The sequence below is a fragment of the Lagenorhynchus albirostris genome, chromosome X (genome assembly GCF_949774975.1).
Source record: "Lagenorhynchus albirostris chromosome X, mLagAlb1.1, whole genome shotgun sequence".
Lineage (NCBI taxonomy): Eukaryota > Metazoa > Chordata > Mammalia > Artiodactyla > Delphinidae > Lagenorhynchus > Lagenorhynchus albirostris.
The window spans coordinates 60,991,843-61,012,359 of NC_083116.1; positions in this window are offsets into that span (position 1 = coordinate 60,991,843).

Below are 20,517 nucleotides of genomic sequence, written 5' to 3' on the forward strand. Positions count from 1 at the left end.
GCTTCCTTCCTTCCTCCCTCCCTCCCTCCCTCCTTTCGTTCCTTCTTTCCTGCTTTTCTTCTTTCTTTCTTTCTTCCTTCCTTCCCTCCTCCCTCCTTCCCTCCTTTCTTTCCTTCTTTTCTTCTTTCTTTCTTTCTTCCTCCCATCCTTCCTTCCTTCCCTCCTTTCCTTCTTTCTTTCTTCCTTTCTTTCTTTCTTTCTTACTACTTCTACTAATTCTTTCTCTCTACTTTTTCTGCCTTTTATTCCGAGCCGTGTGGATGAAAGGCTCTTGGTGCTGCAGCCAGGAGTCAGTGCTGTGCCTCTGAGGTGGGAGAGCCAACTTCAGGACACTGGTCAACAAGAGATCTCCCAGCTCCACATAATATCAAATAGTGAAAATCTCCCAGAGACCTGCATCTTAACACCAGCACCCAGCTTCACTCAACGACCAGCAAGCTACAGTGCTGGAAAACCTATGCCAAACAACTAGCAAAACAGGAACACAAACACACCCATTAGCAGAGAGGCTGCCTAAAATCATAATAAGTCCACAGACACCCCAAAACACACCACCATATGTGGACCTGCCCACTAGACAGACAAGATCCAGCCTCATCCACCAGACCACAGGCACTAATCCCCTCCACCAGGAAGCCTACGTAACCCACTGAACCAACCTTAGCCACTGGGGACAGACATCAAAAACAACAGGGACTATGAACATGCAGCCTGCAAATAGGAGACCCCAAACACAGTAAGATAAGCAAAATGAGAAGGCAGAAAAACACAGAGCAGATGAAGGAGCAAGATAAAAATGCACCAGACCTAACAAATGAAGAAGAAATAGGCAATCTACCTGAAAATGAATTCAGAATAGTGATAGTAAAGATGATCCAAAACCTTGGAAATAGAATGGACAAAATGCAAGAAACATTTATCAAGGACGTAGAAGAACTAAAGATGAAACAAACAATGATGAACAACACAAAAAATGAAATGAAAAAGACTCTAGATGGGATCAATAGCAGAATAACTGAGGCAGAAGGACGGATAAGTGGCCGTAACATAACATAGTGGACCGGAACGTAAAATAGTGGAAATAACTACTGCAGAGCAGAATAAAGAAAAAAGAATGAAAAGAACTGAGGACAGTCTCAGAGACATCTGGGACAACATTAAACAAAACAATATTCGAATTATAGGGATTCAAGAAGAAGAAGAGAAAAAGAAAGGGACTGAGAAAAATATTTGAAGAGATTAGAGTGGAAAACTTCCCTAATATGGGAAAGGAAATAGTTACTCAAGTTTAGGAAGCACAGAAAATCCCATACAGGATAAATCCAAGGAGAAATATGCCAAGACACATATTAATCAAACTGTCAAAAATTAAATACAAAGAAAGCATATTAAAAGCAGCAAGGGAAAAACAACAAATAACACACAAGGGAATCCCCATAAGGTTAACAGCTGATCTCTCAGCAGAAACTCTGCAAGCCACAAGGGAGTGGCAGGTCATACTGAAAGTGATGAAGGAGAAAAACTGGCAACCAAGATTACTCTATCCAGCAAGGATCTCATTCAGATTTGATGGAGAAATTAAAATCTTTACAGACAAGCAAAAGCTGAGAGAGTTCAGCACCACCAAACCAGCTTTACAACAAATGCTAAAGGAACTTCTCTAGGGAAGAAACACAAGAGAAGGAAAAGACCTATAATAATGAACCCAAAACAATTTAGAAAATGGGAATAGGAACATACATATCGATAATTACCTTAAATGAAAATGGACTAAATGCTCCAACAAAAAGACACAGATTGGCTGAATGGATACAAAAACAAGACCCATATATATGCTGTCTACAAGAGACCCACTTCAGACTTGGAGACACATACAGACTGAAAGTAAGGGGATGGAAAATGATATTCCATGCAAATGGAAACCAAAAGAAAGCTGGAGTAGCAATTCTCATATCAGACAAAATAGACTTTAAAATAAAGACTATTAGAAGAGACAAAGAAGGACACTACGTAATGATAAAGGGATCGATCCAAGAAGAAGATATAAAAATTGTAAATATTTATGCACCCAACATAGGAGCATCTCAATACATAAGGGAAATACTAGCAGCCAGAAAAAGGGAAATAGACAGTAACACATTCATAGTAGGGGACTTTAACACCCCACTTTCACCAATGGATAGATCATCCAAAATGAAAATAAATAAGGAAACACAAGCTTTAAATGATACATTAAACAAGATGGACTTAATTGATATTTATAGGGCACTCCGTCCAAAAACAACAGATTACAATTTTTTCTCAAGTGCTCATGGAACATTCTCTAGGATAGATCATACCTTGGGTCACAAATCAAGCCTTGGTAAATTTTTTAAAAAATTGAAATTGTATCAAGTAACTTTTCTGACCAGAATGCCATGAGATTACATATCAATTACAGGAAAATATCTGTAAAAATACAAACACATAGAGGCTAAACAATACATTACTTAATAACGAAGTGATCACTGAAGAAATTAAAGAGGAAATAAAAAAATACCTAGAAACAAATGACAATGGAGACACAAAGACCCAAAACCTATGGGATGCAGCAAAAGCAGTTCTAAGAGGGAAGTTTACAGCAGTACAAGCCCACCTTAAGAAGCAAGAAACATCTCGAATAAACAACTTAACCTTGCACCTAAAGCAATTAGAGAAAGAAGAACAAAAAACCCTAAAGTTAGCAGAAGGAAAGAAATCATAAAAATCAGATCAGAAATAAATGAAAAAGAAATGAAAGAAACAATAGCAAAGATCAATAAAACTAAAAGCTGGTCCTTTCACAAGATAAAAAAAATTGATCCACCATTAGTCAGAATCATCAAGAAAAAAAGGGAGAAGACTCAAATCAATAGAATTGGAAATGAAAAAGGAGAAGTAACAACTGACACTGCAAAAATAAAAAAGATCATGAGAGATTACTACATGCAACTCTATGCCAATAAAATGGACAACCTGGAAGAAATGGACAAATTCTTAGAAATGCACAACCTGCCAAGACTGAATCAGGAAGAAATAGAAAATATGAACAGACCAATCACAAGCACTGAAATTGAAACTGTGATTAAAAATCTTCCAACAAACAAAAGTCCAGGACCAGATGGCTTCACAGGAGAATTCTATGAAATATTTAGAGAAGAGCTAACACCTATCCTTCTCAAACTCTTCCAAAATATAGCAGAGGGAAGAACACTCCCAAAATCCTTCTACAAGGCCACCATAACCTTGATACCAAAACCAGACTAGGATGTTACAAAGAAAGAAAACTACAGGCCAATATCGCTGATGAACATAGATGCAAAAATCCTCAACAAAATACTAGCAAACAGAATCAACAGCACATTAAAAGGATCATACACCATGATCAAGTGGAGTGTATCCCAGGAATGCAAGGATTCTTCAATATACGCAAATCTGTCAACGTGATTAACCATATTAAAAAATTGAAGGAGAAAAACCATATGATCATCTCAATAGATGCAGAGAAAGCTTTCGACAAAATTCAACACCCATTTATGATAAAAACCCTGCAGAAAGTAGGCATAGAGGGAACTTTCCTCAACATAATAAAGGCCATATATGACAAGCCCACAGCAAACATCATCCTCAATGGTGAAAAACTGAAAGCATTTCCACTAAGATCAGGAACAAGACAAGGTTGCCCACTCTCACCACTATTATTCAACATTGTTTTGGAAGTTTTAGCCACAGCAATCAGAGAAGAAAAGGAAATAAAAGGAATCCAAATTGGAAAAGAAGAAGTAAAGCTGTCACTGTTTGCAGATGACATGATCCTATACATAGAGAACCCTAAAGATGCTATCCGAAAACTACTAGAGCTAATCAATGAATTTGGTAAAGTGGCAGGATACAAAATTAATGCACAGAAATCTCTGGCATTCCTATACACTAATGACGAAAAATCTGAAAGTGAAATCAAGAAAACACTCCCATTTACCATTGCAACAAAAAGAATAAAATATCTAGGAATAAACCTACCTAAGGAGACAAAAGACCTGTATGCAGAAAATTATAAGACACTGATGAAAGAAATTAAAGATGATATAAATAGATGGAGAGATATACCATGTTCTTGGATTGGAAGAATCAACATTGTGAAAATGACTCTACTACCCAAAGCAATCTATAGATTCAATGCAATCCCTATCAAACTACCACTGGCATTTTTCACAGAACTAGAACAAAAAATTTTGCAATTTGTATGGAAACACAAAAGACCCCGAATAGCCAAAGCAATTTTGAGAACGAAAGAAGGAACTGGAGGAATCAGGCTCCCTGACTTCAGACTATACTACAAAGCTACAGTCATCAAGACGGTATGGTACTGGCACAAAAACAGAAAGATAGATCAATGGAACAGGATAGAAAGCCCAGAGATAAACCCATGCACATATGGACACCTTATCTTTGATAAAGGTGGCAGTAATGTACAATGGAGAAAGGACAGCCTCTTCAATAAGTGGTGCTGGGAAAACTGGACAGGTACATGTAAAAGTATGAGATTAGATCACTCCCTAACACCATACACAAAAATAAGCTCAAAATGGATTAAAGACCTAAATGTAAGGCCAGAAACTATCAAACTCTTAGAGGAAAACATAGGCAGAACACTCTATGACATAAATCAAAGCAAGATTCTTTCTGACCCACCTCCTAGAGTAATGGGAATAAAAACAAAAATAAACAAATGGGACCTAATGAAACTTCAAAGCTTTTGCACAGCAAAGGAAACCATAAACAAGACCAAAAGACAACCCTCAGAATGGGAGAAAATATTTGCAAATGAAGCAACCGACAAAGGATTAATCTCCAAAATTTACAAGCAGCTCATGCAGCTCAATAACAAGAAAACAAACAACCCAATCCAAAAATGGGCAGAAGACCTAAATAGACATTTCTCCAAAGAAGATATACAGACTGCCAACAAACACATGAAAAAATGCTCAACATCACTAATCATTAGAGAAATGCAAATCAAAACTACAATGAGATATCATCTCACACCAGTCAGAATGGCCATCATCAAAAAATCTAGAAACAATAAATGCTGGAGAGGGTGTGGAGAAAAGGGAACCCTCTTACACTGTTGGTGGGAATGTAAATTGATACAGCCACTGTGGAGAACAGTATGGAGGTTCCTTAAAAAGCTACAAATAGAACTACCATATGACCCAGCAATCCCACTACTGGGCATATACCCTGAGAAAACCATAATTCAAAAAGAGACATGTACCAAAATGTTCATTGCAGCTCTATTTACAATAGCCCAGAGATGGAAACAACCTAAATGCCCGTCATCTGATGAATGGATAAAGAAGATGTGGCACATATATACAATGGAATATTACTCAGCCATAAAAAGAAACGAAATTGAGCTATTTGTAATGAGGTGGATAGACCTAGAGTCTGTCATACAGAGTGAAGTAAGTCAGAAAGAGAGAGACAAATACCGTATGCTAACACATATATATGGAATATAAGAAAAAAAATGTCATGAAAAACCTAGGGGTAAAGCAGGAATAAATACGCAGACCTCTTAGAGAACGGACTTGAGGTTATGGGGAGGGGGAAGGGTGAGCTGTGACAGGGCGAGAGAGAGTCATGGGCATATACACACTAACAAACGCAGTAAGGTAGATAGCTAGTGGGAAGCAGCTGCATGGCACAGGGATATTGGCTCGGTGCTTTGTGACAGCCTGGAGGGGTGGGATGGGGAGGGTGGGAGGGAGGGAGACGCAACAGGGAAGACATATGGGAACATATGTTTATGTATGACTGATTCACTTTGTTATAAAACAGAAACTAACACACCATTGTAAAGCAATTATACCCCAATAAAGATGTAAAAAAATAAAATAAATAAATAAATAAATAAATAAAAAAAACAAAAAAAAAAAAAAAATAAAATGTCTCTGTGAATTATATCATTTTTATCTTAAAAGGTATAAATAAATTTATTAAAATGAAATTGAGAACAAATGTCTCAAATTGATTTTAACAAGAAAATAAATAAATTAAATTTCAAAAAAAAAAAAAAAAAAAAAAAAAAAAAAAAAAAAAAAAAAAAAGAAAAGAAGAAGTAAAGGTCTCACTCTTTGCAGATGACATGATAGTATACATACAGAATCCTAAAGATGCTACCAGAAATCTACAAGAGATAATCAATGAGTTTGGTATAGTTGCAGGACACAAAATGAATGCACAGAAATCTCTTGCATTCCTACACACTAAAGATGAAAAATCTGAAAGTGAAATCAAGAAAATACTCCGATTTACCATTGCAAGAAAAAGAATATAATACCTAGGAATAAACCTACCTAAGGAGACAAAAGACCTGTATGCAGAGAATTATAAGACACTGATGAAAGAAATTAAAGATGATACAAATAAATGGAGAGATATACCATGTTCTTGCATTGGAAGAATCAACATTGTGAAAATGCCTGTACTACCCAAAGCAATCTATAGATTCAGAGCAATTCCTATCAAACTACCACTGGCATTTTTCACAGAACTAGAACAGAAAATTTCACAATTTGTGTGGAAAAACAAAAGACCCCGAATAGCCAAAGCAATCTTGAGAATGAAAAAAGAAGCTGGAGTAATCAGGCTCCCTGACTTCAGACTATACTACAAAGCTACAGTAATCAAGACAGTATGGTACTGGCACAAAAACAGAAAGATAGATCAATGGAAGAGATAGAAAACCCAGGAATAAACCCATGCACATATGGTCACCTTATCTTTGATAAAGGAGGCAGAATGTACAGTGGAGAAAGGAAAGCCTCTTCAATAAGTGGTGCTGGGAAAACTGGACAGGTACACAGAAAAGTATGAGATTAGATCACTCCCTAACACCATACACAAAAATATGCTCAAAATGGATTAAAGACCTAAATGTAAGGCCAGAAACTATCAAACTCTTAGAGGAAAACATAGGCACAACACTCTATGACACAAATCACAGCAAGATCCTTTTTGACCCACCTCCGAGAGAAATGGAAATAAAACCAAGAATAAACAAATGGGACCTAATGAAACTGCAAACCTTTTGCACAGCAAAGGAAACCATAAACAAGAGCAAAAGGCAACCCTCAGAATGGGAGAAAATATTTGCAAATGAAGCAACTGACAAAGGATTAATTTCCAAAATTTACAAGCAGCTCATGCAGCTCAATAACAAAAAAACAAACAACCCAATCCAAAAATGGGCAGAAGACCTAAATAGACATTTCTCCAAAGAAGATATATAGACTGCCAACAAGCACATGGAAGAATGCTCAACATCATTAATCATTAGAGAAATGCAAATCAAAACTACAATGAGATATCATCTCACACCAGTCAGAATGGCCATCATTAAAAAATCTAGAAACCATAAATGCTGTAGAGGGTGTGGAGAAAAGGGAACACTCTTGCACTGCTGGTGGGAATGTGAATTGGTTCAGCCACTGTGGAGAACAGTATGGAGGTTCCTTAAAAAACTACAAATAGAACTACCATATGACACAGCAATCCCACTACTGGGCATATACCCTGAGAAAACCAAAATTCAAAAAGAGTCATGTACCAAAATTTTCATTGCAGCTCTATTTACAATAGCCCGGAGATGGAAACAACCTAAGTGCCCATCATCGGATGAATGGATAAAGAAGATGTGGCACATATATACAATGGAATATTACTCAGCCATAAAAAGAAACGAAATTGAGCTATTTGTAATGAGGTGGATAGACCTAGAGTCTGTCATACAGAGTGAAGTAAGTCAGAAAGAGAAAGACAAATACCGTATGCTAACACATATACATGGAATTTAAGAAAAAAAAATGTCATGAAGAACCTAGGGGTAAGACACAAATAAAGACACAGACCTACTGGAGAACGGACTTGAGGATATGGGGAGGTGGAAGGGTGAGCTGTGACAAAGCGAGAGAGAGGCATGGACATATATACACTAACAAACGTAAGGTAGATAGCTAGTGGGAAGCAGCCGCATAGCACAGGGAGATCAGCTTGGTGTTTTGTGACCCCCTAGAGTGGTGGGATAAGATTTGTTGGTGGAAGGAAGATACAAAAGGGAATAGGTATGGGAACATATGTATATGTATTACTGATTCACTTTGTTATAGAGCAGAAACTAACACATCATTGTAAAGCAATTATAGCCCAATAAAGATGTTAAAAAAAGAAACTTTTGTATAGCAAAAGAAACCATAAACAAGATGAAAAGGCACACTCAAAATTGGAGAAAATATTTCAAATGAAGCAACAGACAAGGGATTAATGTCAAAAATTTACAAACAACTCATGGAGCTCAATATCAAAAAAACAAAAAAACCCAATCCAAAAATGGGCAGAAGACCTAAATAAACATTTCACCAAAGAAGACATACAGATGGCCAACAAACACATGAAAAGATGCTCAACATCACTAATTATTAGAGAAATGCAAATCAAAACTACAATGAGGTATCATCTCATACTGGTCAGAATGGCCATCATGAAAAAATCTACAAACAATACATGCTGGAGGGGGTGTGGAGAAATGGGAACCCTCTTGCACTGTTGGTAGGAATGTCAGCTGATACAACCACTGTGGAGAACAGTATGAATATTCCTCAGAAAACCAAAAATAAAACTACCATATGACCCAGCAATCCACTACTGAGCATATATCTAGAGACACATGCACCACAAAAGACACATGCACCCCAAGGTTTATTGCAACACTATTTACAATAGTCAGGACCTGGAAGCAACCTAAATGTCCTTCAACAGATGAATGGATAAAGAAGATGTGGCACATACATTCAATGGAATATTACTCAAGTATAAAAAGAAACATAATTGAACTATTTGTAGTGGGGTGGATGGACCTAGGGTCTGTCATACAGAGTGAAGTAAGTCAGAAAGAGAAAAACAAATATCATATGCTAACACGTTTATATAGAATCTAAAAAGAAAATGGTTGTGATGAACCTAGGGGCAGGACAGGAATAAAGATGCAGAAGTACAGAATGGACTTGAGGACACGGTGTGTGGAGGGGAAGCTGGGACAAAGTGAGAGAGCAGAATTAACCTAATGTAAAATAGGTAGCTAGTGGGAAGCAGCTGCATAGCACAGGGAGATCAGCTTGGTGCTTTGTGCCCACCTAGAGAGGTGGGATAAGGCAGGTGGGAGGGAGGTGTAAGATATCTGTATACATATAGCTGATTCACTTTGTTATGCAGCAGAAACTAAAACAACATTGTAAAACAATTATACTCCAATGAAGATGTAAGAAAGAAAAGGATTAGGGCTTCCCTGGTGGCGCAGTGGTTGATAGTCTTCCTGCTGATGCAGGGGACCCAGGTTTGTGCCCTGGTCCAGGAAGATCCCACATGCTACGGAGTGGCTAGGCCCATGAGTCATGGCCGCTGAGTCTACGCATCCAGAGCCTGTCCTCTGCAATGGGAGAGGTCTGCATACCACAACAAAAAAAAAGGAGTATAGTACAGCATTACTGATTTTATATATATATATATATATATATATATATAGAGAGAGAGAGAGAGAGAGAGAGAGAGAGAACACGTCTTAATTTTTTCTCTTCAAAAAACAAAAAAAAAAAAAGAAAGAAGATGTGGTACATATATACAATGGAATATTACTCAGCCATGAAAAGGAGCAAAGCATGTTCACCTGTAGAGATGTGGAAGGAAATAGAGACTGTCATACAGAGTGAAGTTAGTCAGAAAGAGGAAAACAAATATCATATACTAATGTATGTATCTGGAATATATTAAAATGGTATAGATGATCTTATTTGCAAAGCTGGAATAGAGACACAGACATAGAGAAGAAACGTATGGATACCAATGGGGAAGCGGAGCTGGGATGAATTGTGAGATAGGAATTGACATATATACATGATTGATACTATGTATAACATAGATAACCAGTGAGAACCTACTGTACAGCACAGGGAACTCTACTCAGTGCTCTGAGGTGACCAAAATGGGAAGGAAATCAAAAAAAGTGGGGATATATGTATACATACAGCTGATTCACTTTGCTGTACAGTAGAAACTAACACAACATTTTAAAGCAACTATACTCCAATAAAAAAATAGTGTATAAAGAATGAGAAAAAAGGACACACATACACTTAAAATAAAGGGATGGAAAACAATATGCCATGCAAATGAAAATGAAAAGTGAACAGGGTAACTATACTTATATCAGAAAAAAAATGATTTTGAATCAACAACTTTAATAAAATACAAAGATCATTATATAATAGTAAGGAAAAATTTATCAAGAGAGGATAGTAATTGTATATATATCCAATACCAGAGTAGCTAATTAAGAACATATTAACATATCATTAGAAAGAATCAGCCAGGTATACAATAGTAAGTGACTGCAATACCCAACATTCAGCCATGGATAGGTTATCTAGACATAAAATTAAGAAGGAAATACCAGACTTATATTACAATTTATACAACTGGATCTAATAGACATATAGAGAACATTCCATCCAAAAGCAGCAGTATACATGTTCCTTTTGTGCACAAAGGGAAGGTTCTTCAGGATAGATTATATGTTAGTTTATAAATCCGGTCTTAACAAATTTAAGAGGATTGAAATAATATCAAGCACTTTTTCTGACCACAGTGATAAGAAATTGTAAATAAATAACAAGGGAAACTGAAGAATTCACAAATATGCAGAAATTAGACAACACATGCCTGAACAACCAATAGGTCAAAGAAGAAATCAAAAGGGAAATCAAATAGTATCTTAAAGCAAACGAAAGTGGAAACACAACGTACTGAAATGTATAAGATGCTGGCTAAGCACTTCTAAGAAGAAAGGTTTTAGTGGTAAATGCCTACATTAAGAAAAAACAAGGTCTCGAACAACCTAACTTTACACCTCAAGGAATGAGAAAAATAAGAACAAACTAAGAAAAAAGCAGAAGGCAGGAAATAATAAAGGTCAGAGCTGAAATAAATGAAATAAAGAATAGAAAAACAGTAAAAATGATCAAAAATACTAAGAGCCACTTCTTTGAAAAGAGAAATAAAATTAACAAATGTTGGTGAAGATGTGGAAGGAAAGGAATGCTTGTACACTGTTGATGGACATGTAAATTGGTACAGCCATTATGGAAAACAGTACGGAAGTTCCTAAAAAAATAGAATCACCATATGATCCAGCAAGTCCCCCTTCTGAGTATATAGGCAAAGGAAATTAAATCAGGGTCTCAAAGAGATATCTGCAATAGCATGTTGATTGCAGCATTTTCCCTAATATCCAAGATATGAAAATAATGTAAGTGTCCATTGGTGGGTGAATGAATAAAGAAAATGTGAGATCTACATAAAAAGAAGGAAATTCTACCCTATGTAACTAAATGGATGATTTGGAGGACATTATAGTATGTGAAATAAGGCAGACAAAGGCAAAGACTGTATGGTATCACTCATATGTGGAGTCTTTTTTAAAAAGTTGATATCAGAGAAACAGAGTTGGTGGTTTCCAGGGGCTGGGGGATGGTTTGCTAAATGGTATAAACTTTCAGTTATAAGGTGAAACAGTTCTGAGAATCTGACGTGCAGCATGGTGAGTATAGTTAAAAACACTGTATTATATACTTGAATTCTGCTAAGAGATTACATTTTAAGCATTCTCACAACAGGTTGAACAGGTTGAAAGTGAATGAAGAAGACAAGGTATTGCATACAAATAGTAATAAAAAAGAGGTTTGAGGCAGCTGCATTAATATCAAACAAAATAGTTTTAAGTCAAAAACTGTTACAAAAGACAAATAAAAACATTATATGTTGATAAAGGGTCAAATCCTCAAGAAGATATAACAATTATAAACATGCACCAAACAACAAATTCCCCAAATATATGAAGCAACATTGACCAGATTGAAGTGAGAAATAGTTCTACAATAATTGGAGATGTCAAAGCATTAATTTAAATAATGGGTAGAACATCTAGCTAGATGATCAATAAAAACCAAAAGACTTGGACAACACTCTAAACTATTAGACCTAATAGATATGTATAAAACAATTTACTGAACAATAGCAGAGCACACATTTTTCTCATGTGTACATTGGACCTTCTCCAGGATAGACCATATGTTAGGCCACAAGTATCAATAAATTTTAAATGATTGATATCACACAAGCATCTTCCAGGACCACAATGGAGTAAAGCTATAAAAATATCAGAAAAATGAAAAACATTTTAAAATGTGTGGAAATTAAATAGCAAACAATTAAATAACAAATAGGTTAAAAAAGAAATCACTAGATAAATTAGAAAATAATTTGAGGTGAATAAAACTGAAAACACAACATATCAAAACTTATGGGATGCAACAAAGGCAGTGCTCAGAGGGAAACTTATAGCAGTAAATGACATTATAAAAGAGAGAAAATCTCACATCAAAAATCTAAATTTATACTTGAAAGAACTAGAAAAAGAAGAGCAAACCAAAACTAAAACTAGCAAAAAGAAGAAAATAATTAGATCAGAGATTTTTAAACTAGAGAATAGAGAATGTCAACAAAATCAAAGATGGTTCTTTAGAAAGATCAACAAAAATTGACAAATCTTTAGGCAGACTGATTAAGAAAAAGGGAATACACAAAAATCTAAAATTAGATATAAAAGTGGACATTACTACCAACCTTAAAGAAATAGAAAAAACTATAAAAGAACACTATAAACAGTTTTACACCAACAAGTCAGATAACCTAGATGAAATGGACAATTTCCTAGAAACACTCAAATTATCAAAATTGACTGAAGAAGAAATAGAAAATCTGAACAGACTTATAAAAAGTAATAAGATTAAATTAGTAGTCAAAAACATCCCAACAAAGAAAAACTCAAGGCCATGTGGCTTCACTGCACTGTTAAATTCAACCAAATATTTAAAGAAGAATTAACATTAATTCTTCCCCAACTCTTTCAAAAAATGGAAGAAGGAGGAACACCTCTTAAATCATTGTATAATGCATGCATTACTCTGATACATCAGAAAACAATCGCAAGGGAAGGAAATTACAGACCAATATCCTTTATGAATACACAGCAAATATTCTCAACAAAATACTAGCAAACTGAATCCAATATCATATTTAAAGGGTTATACATCATGACCAACTTGTATTTGTCACAGGAGTGCAAAGGTGGTTCAATATAAGAAATCAATCAACATAATACACCACATTCATAGAATGAAAAAAATCCACATGAGTATCTCAATTGCTGTAGAAGGGCACTTGGCATAATTACACCTTTTCATGATATAAACATTCAGAAACCTAGGAATAGAAGGAAACTTCCTTAACGTGGTAAAGGGCATTTTTGAAAATCCCAGAGCTAACATTATACTTAATGTTGAAAGACTGAAAGCTTTTCCCCTAACATTAAGAACAATTCAAGTGTGTCCACTTTCACTACTGCTATTCAACATTGTACTAAAAGTTCTAACCAGAGCAATTAGGCAAGAAAAAGAAGTAAAATTTATTCAAATAAAAAAGGAAGACTTAAAACTATATCCACAGATGATGTAATCTTATATATAGAAAATCCCAAGGAAGGTACAAAAAAGCTACTAGAGCTAGTAAACAAATTGAGTAAAGTTGAATGTTACAAGCTCAACCCATTAAAAAAATCAGTTGTGTTTTCATTCAACAGCAATGAGTAATCCCAAAAAGGATTTAAGAAGTCAATTCCACTTACAATTGCATTTAAAAGAAAAAAATCCCTAAGGATAAATTTAACCAAGAATGTAAAAGCCTTGTATACTTAAAACTATAAAATATTGCAGAGAGAAATTAAAGAAGACCTAAATAACTGGATAGACATAGGGCTCTGTAGAGCCAAAACAATATTTTAAAAGACAATAAATTTAGAGGACTCACTATTCAGATGCAGGAATGAAATCTGTGGATAGATATGAAGACAAATGGAATATAACTGAGAATCCAGAAATCAACCCATATATCAATGGCCAACTGACTTGACAAAGGTGCCAATATCATTCAATGGAGACAAAAGAGTTTCTTTAATAAATGGTGTTAGGACAACTAAATCTCCACATGCAAAAGACTGAATTTGGACCCATAAACTCAATTGACTATTGACCTAAATATAAGAACCAAAAGCTAGTATTTCTTATAAGAAAACAGGGGTAAACATTAATGGCTTTGGATTTGGCAATAGATTCTTACATATGACATCTAAAGCACAAGCAACAACAACAAAAAGATAAATTGTACTTCATCAAACTTAAAAATTTTGTGTAACAAAACACATTATCAAGAAATTAAAAAGACAATTTACAGAATGGGAGAAAATTTAATAAATCATATATTTGATGTGGGGTTAAATACAGAATATATAAAGAACTCCTACAGCTCAACAAAGCAACAACAAAAAGATTTAAAGTGGACAAAGGACTTGAAAAGATATACAAATAGCCAATGAGCACATGAAAAGATGTTCAACATCATTAGCCATTAAGGAAATTCAAATAAAAAACACAATTAGATACCATTTCACATCAAATAGGATGTAATTAATTTTTTAAAAATTGAAATCAACAAGTGTTGGCAAGGAGGCGGTAAAATTGGAACCATCATACATTACTCTTGGGAATGTAAAATGGTTCAGCTGTTGTAGAAACGGTTTTGTGCTTCCTCGGAAAATTAAACAGAAATTATATGAACCAACAACTCCAGTTGTAGATATATATGCAAGGAATTTGAAAACAGGCATTAAAGCAGATATTTGTATGCCAATGTGCATTGTAGCCTTACTCATATTAGACAAAACAACCCAGGTGTCTGTCATCAGATGAATGGATAAACAAAATATGGTATATATGGTAAAAGGAATGTTGTTCAGCCATTAAAAATAATGATGTTCTGGTCATCTAAAATACGGATGAACCTTGAATACATTAAGGTAAGTGAAATAAGCCAAGCAGAAAAAGATAAATATTGTATGATTCCACTTGCATGAAATATCTAAAATGCACAAGTTCATAATAACAGAATATAGATTAGAGGTTACCAGAGACAACAGGGAAGGGGAAATAGAGAGTTTTTAATGGTATAAAGTATCTATTTGGAGTAATGGAAAAGTTCTGAAAATAGATAGTGGTGATGATTGTACAGTATTGTGAATGTAATTAATTCCACTGAATTGTGTACTTAAAATGGTGAAAATGGGAAGTTTTACAGTATATAATGTACCCACAAAATTTGAAAACTTTGCACTGTACCCAATTATTATTTAGTTATAATAATTTTAAGCAAAACTCGTTATAGGATAAATCCCATGATTGAAATATGTGCTAACAAAGTTTCTACACATTGGAATTCTGCTTAGTGAAAAATTTAATTTGATTTTATATATCAAATCAGATAAATATTGCATTGTAGATACTTGTAGTTAGGCTAGTATATAAAATCACTCTTAAAATACAGTACATGTGTCAATGATATTCATCTCTAAGGAAAATTATAAATTTCTATCAACAATATAGTTGTACTTAAAATAAATACCATTGGTGTAACATCACCTTTTACAAAATTAAAATAATAAAATTGAAAATATAAGATGGAAAAAAGTTAATGACCTGGAACCAAAAAATTTTGCTGCACTAAGTTTTGGAGACAAGTGAACAGCTATAAACACATTAATAATAATAAGTAGAGAAAATGATACCCAAACCCCCAAGGTTTCTGGGGCTAAGTATATATTCAAACTTTTTCTGTATATATTTATATCTATTGTCTTCTGCAATTAAAATTAATTTTTTCAAAATAGTATTGTGAGGGTCTGTAAATCTTCAATTACAAAGAAAGATTTAACTATAATTTATTAGACTCTACTCAATAATGTTGGAAAGGGGACTCATGCATTCTGGAAAGATTCTCAACAACAGGTATTGAGATAAAATGGAATCTCTTTTAAATCTGTTACCTGAAAATTCAATTAACTTCAAAGACATCGTTCACCTCTTCTTTCTCTCAAATCTCTCACTGAATTGGTCAATTAGTCCTGTCAATTCTCCCTTCAGATTTTCTTCTATTGATCTCTTGCTTTCCATTCCCACTGCCATTGCCCATAGTTCAGGTCCTTATTATCTTTTCTCTAGACTATCACAATAGCTTCCATTTCCTCTCCTTATAACTGATCTTTCCCACTGGAATCAGAGTTATCTTCATAAATCAACCATCTGAACATGTTGCTCTGATGATTAAAATTCAGCAACTCAACTGCCTAGCATGGTATGCAAAGTCAAAATGGTATGAGTCAATTTGGACTCACTTTATATCTCTGGTGGTATCTTTGTTATGGACTGAATTTTTGTGCACCTCCAAATTTATACATTGAAGTGTAATGATATTTGGAAATGAAGCCTTTGGAAGATAATTTAGTTTAGATAATATCATTAAGGTGAGGCTCTCATGATGGGATTAGTACTCTTATAACAAGAGACCCAGAGAAATTTCTTGCTCTCTCTCTCTTTCTCACCCCACCATGTGAGGACACAGTGAGAAGTAGCCATCTACAAGCCACGAGGAGAGCCCTTATTAGGAATTGAATTGGCCAGCATCTTTATCTTGGACTTTCCATCCTTCAGAACTTTGAGAAAATAAATTTCTGTCATTTAAACCACCTCATCTATGGTATTTTGTTATAACAGCCTGATCTGACTAATACAGATTTCAGTACCAAAAGTGAGCTGCTGCTGTAACAAATACCTAAATGTGGAAGAGTCTTTGGAACTAGGTAATGGTAAAGGCTGGAATGGTTTTGAGGTGCATCTTAGAAATATGGATATTAAGGACAATTTTGGTGAGGTTTGTAAATGAAGAACATGTTTTTAGAAACTAGAGGAAAGGTGATCCTTGTTATAAGGTGGCAAATAACTTGACTGAACTCTGTCCTAGCATTTTTTGAAAAGCAGAAATTTGAGCAATAAAATTGGATATTTAACTGAGACTTCAAAGCAAAATGTTGAAGGGTGGGTTTATTCCTTCTGACTGCTTATAGTAATATGTAGAAATGAAGAAGGAATTGCTAAGCAAGGAGGAACCAGAAATTGAATATTTGGAAAACTCAGTGTATCATTATTTCAAAAAATCTTATTCTGAAGAGAACACTAAGAATGTGGCTGAACTACAATTTGATAGGGACATCATGCATGTGACTCAGAGATTTAATCAGCCATCTTAGAAGGAGCCAGGAATAGAGATGGAATTATACCAGCAAAGACACTATCAGTTTGAACTAAAGGAAATGGAGAAAGCAGGACAGAATAAAAAGATGATTCTGAGATCATCAGTACTGCCACTTCCTCCAGAGGCATTTGGGAAGGCTGTTTCCTCCTTGGTTTCAAAATATGGAGCCACTTTTCCTGTTTCAGTGCATCAGAAGATATCACCCAAGTGCCCCAATGATGGGACCTCCCTGGGATATAGCCATTTGGGTGGGGCCTATGCAGAAAAGAGAAGGGTTGGAGCCTTCCCATAGAGCCATGGGGGTAACACTGCTGCTCCAATGGGCCTACAGTACAGAGAAACACACCAAAGAAGATTAGTCTTGAGTCTTAAGATCTAATGTGGGAGGAGCAGCCAAGTTGTTGGAGTAGGAATACTCTGAGCTCACCTCCTCTCACAGGCACACAAAATCACAATTCACAGAGGAGCTATCAACAAGAAAGACCTGAAGGCTAACAGGAAAGGTCTTCTACAAATAAAGATGTAAAGAAGGAACCATAAAGAGATACATAGGAGGGACAGTTACATGGTATAAGCAAGATCCATACCATCAGGTAGGTGACACACAAACAGGAGTGTGATTACAATTGTAGAGATTCTTCCCAATGAGTAAGGGGTCTGAGCCCCACATCAGACTCCCCAGCTTGGGGGTCCTACATTGGGTAGGCATGCCCCCAGAATGTTTGACTTTGAAGGACATTAGGGTTTGAGAGACAGCCAGAGGGCTGTGGAAAATAGATCCTGCTCTAAAAGGGCAAATACAAAATTTTGCATGCTCTGAGACACAGGGCAGAAGTAATTTGAAAGAAGCTTATGTCAGACGCACTTGCTGATCTTAAAGAGCCTCCTGGAGAGTTAGGAGGAAATTGAGAGTCACCCTGGTGACATAGATGCTAGAAGCAGACATTATTTGGAGCTAATCCCACCACTGCTGCTTCCAAGCACCGTTTTGGAACCCTCTCTCAAGCTTATTACTGCCGGGACCCAGCCCCACCTGCCATACAGTAAGCACCAGTCCTGGGATGTGACAGGCCAAGCAGCTATCTGGGCAGGGACACAGCCCCACCCACCAGCAGGCTGGCTGCTATAGGACCAGTTGAGCCTCCAGTCACTCTGTGACCTGGCTCTACCCACCTCAAGGCCCAGCCCCTTAACAGGGTGTTGGCACCAGAACTGGTATACCTTGGGCACTGGCCCTACCAACATGTGGACTGAAACCAACTCTGGCATATTCAAGACCCTGCAGTCAGAGAACCCAGGACCTGAATCCTCACACCAGTGGGCCAGCACTAGCTCTGGAACTGAACCTCACCCAGTCAGTGGGCAGGCACCAGGCCCAGAACACCCTGGGCCCTGGCCCTGCCCACCAGTAGGTAGATACTGGCCACAGGGCTAGTGCAGCACTGCAACAAACATTGTCAGTATGTGACCAACTCACCAGTGGACTGGCATCAGCTCAGGACCACCTGAGCCCTGGCCCTACTCACCAGCAGGCTGACACAAGATCCTGGACAGCCAGGCCTGGCAGACAGAGACCCTAAGACATAGCTCTGCCCACCAGTGGGCCAGCACTAGCCCCATGACCTGGCCTCACCCATTAGTGGAAGGACACCAACCCTTAAACATCCTAAGCTCGAGTCCCACCTACCAGCAGGCATGGAGACCACTCTGGCCCTGCAACAAACTGTCTCATGAAATAGCCCTGCCAATCAGCAGGGTGACACCAGCCCTGGGATTCTGCCCCTGAGGCCATGGACCCACACACTGGTGGGCTGTCATTAGCCCCAGGACCCCACAGGGTTCCATAGACAGCTGCCTTGTGATCTAACCCCATCCACCAGAAACCAAGAGGCTTCTCACAAGGCAGGGCCTGGCAACCGACTGGAGTGTGGGCCAGCCACGCCCATTACCATGCCAAGGGTAATTAGTCTACTGAAACAGAAGGACACATGCAGCCCACATAAAGATCACAGCTAGAGCTTATAGATCTGGTGAACAGAGTAGAGTGCACTGTTGGGCCACATAGGAATTTTTCTACATAAAATCACTCCTCAATGATCTGGAAATGTAACCAACCTACCAAATGCATAGAAACAGAATCAGGCAAAATTTGACAACAGAACAATTTGTTTCAAGCAAAGGAGCAAGATAATATCCCAGAAGTTGAACTAAGCTAAGTGAAAATAAACAATCTACCTGATAAAGAGTTCAAGGTAATGATCACAAAGTTGCTCAAAGAACTTGTGAGAAGAATGAATGAACAGAGTGAGAAGTAATAAGTTTAAAACAGAGTTAGAAAATATGAAGAAGGACCAAACAGAGCCGAAGAATTATCATACTAAGTGAAGTAAGTCAGATAGAGAAAGACAAATATCATATGATATTGCTTATATGCAAAATCATAAAAAAATGATACAAAAGAACTTATTTACAAATCAGAAACCGACTTAGAAATGGAACTTATGGTTACTTGGGGGAAGGCTGGGAGGAGGGGTAGACTGGGAGTTTGGGATTGAAATGTACACACTGCTATATTTAAAATAGATAACCAACAAGGACCTACTGTAAAAAGAAATAAAGTATAATTTAAAAAGAATGAATGAACAGAGTGAGAAGATATAAGTTTAAAACAAAGAGTTAGAAAATATTAAGAAGGATTAAATAGAGCTGAAAATTACAATAACTTAAATAAAAAATACATTAGAAGGAATCAACTATAGATTTGATGACAGAGATGAATGGGTCAGCAAACTGGAAGACAGAGTAGTTGAAATCACTCAAGCTGAACAGGAAAAAAAATGATAAAAAATAGGATATTTTAAGAGACCTCTGGGAAAACATCAAGCATTCTAATATTTGCAATATAGGGGTCCAGAAGAAGAAAAGAGAGAGAAAGCATAGAACATATGTGGACATAATAGCTGAAAATTTCCCCAACCTGGAAAAGGAAAAGGAAACAGACATCCAGATCCAAGAAACACAGAAAGTTCCAAGAAGGATCAACTCAAAAAGGACCACACCAAGATATATTGTAATTAAAGTGGCACAAAGTAAAGAGAGAATATTAAAAGCAGCGAGTGAAAAAAAGCAAGTTACATACAAGGGAACTCCCATAAGGCTATCAGCTGAATTTTAAGCAGAAACTGA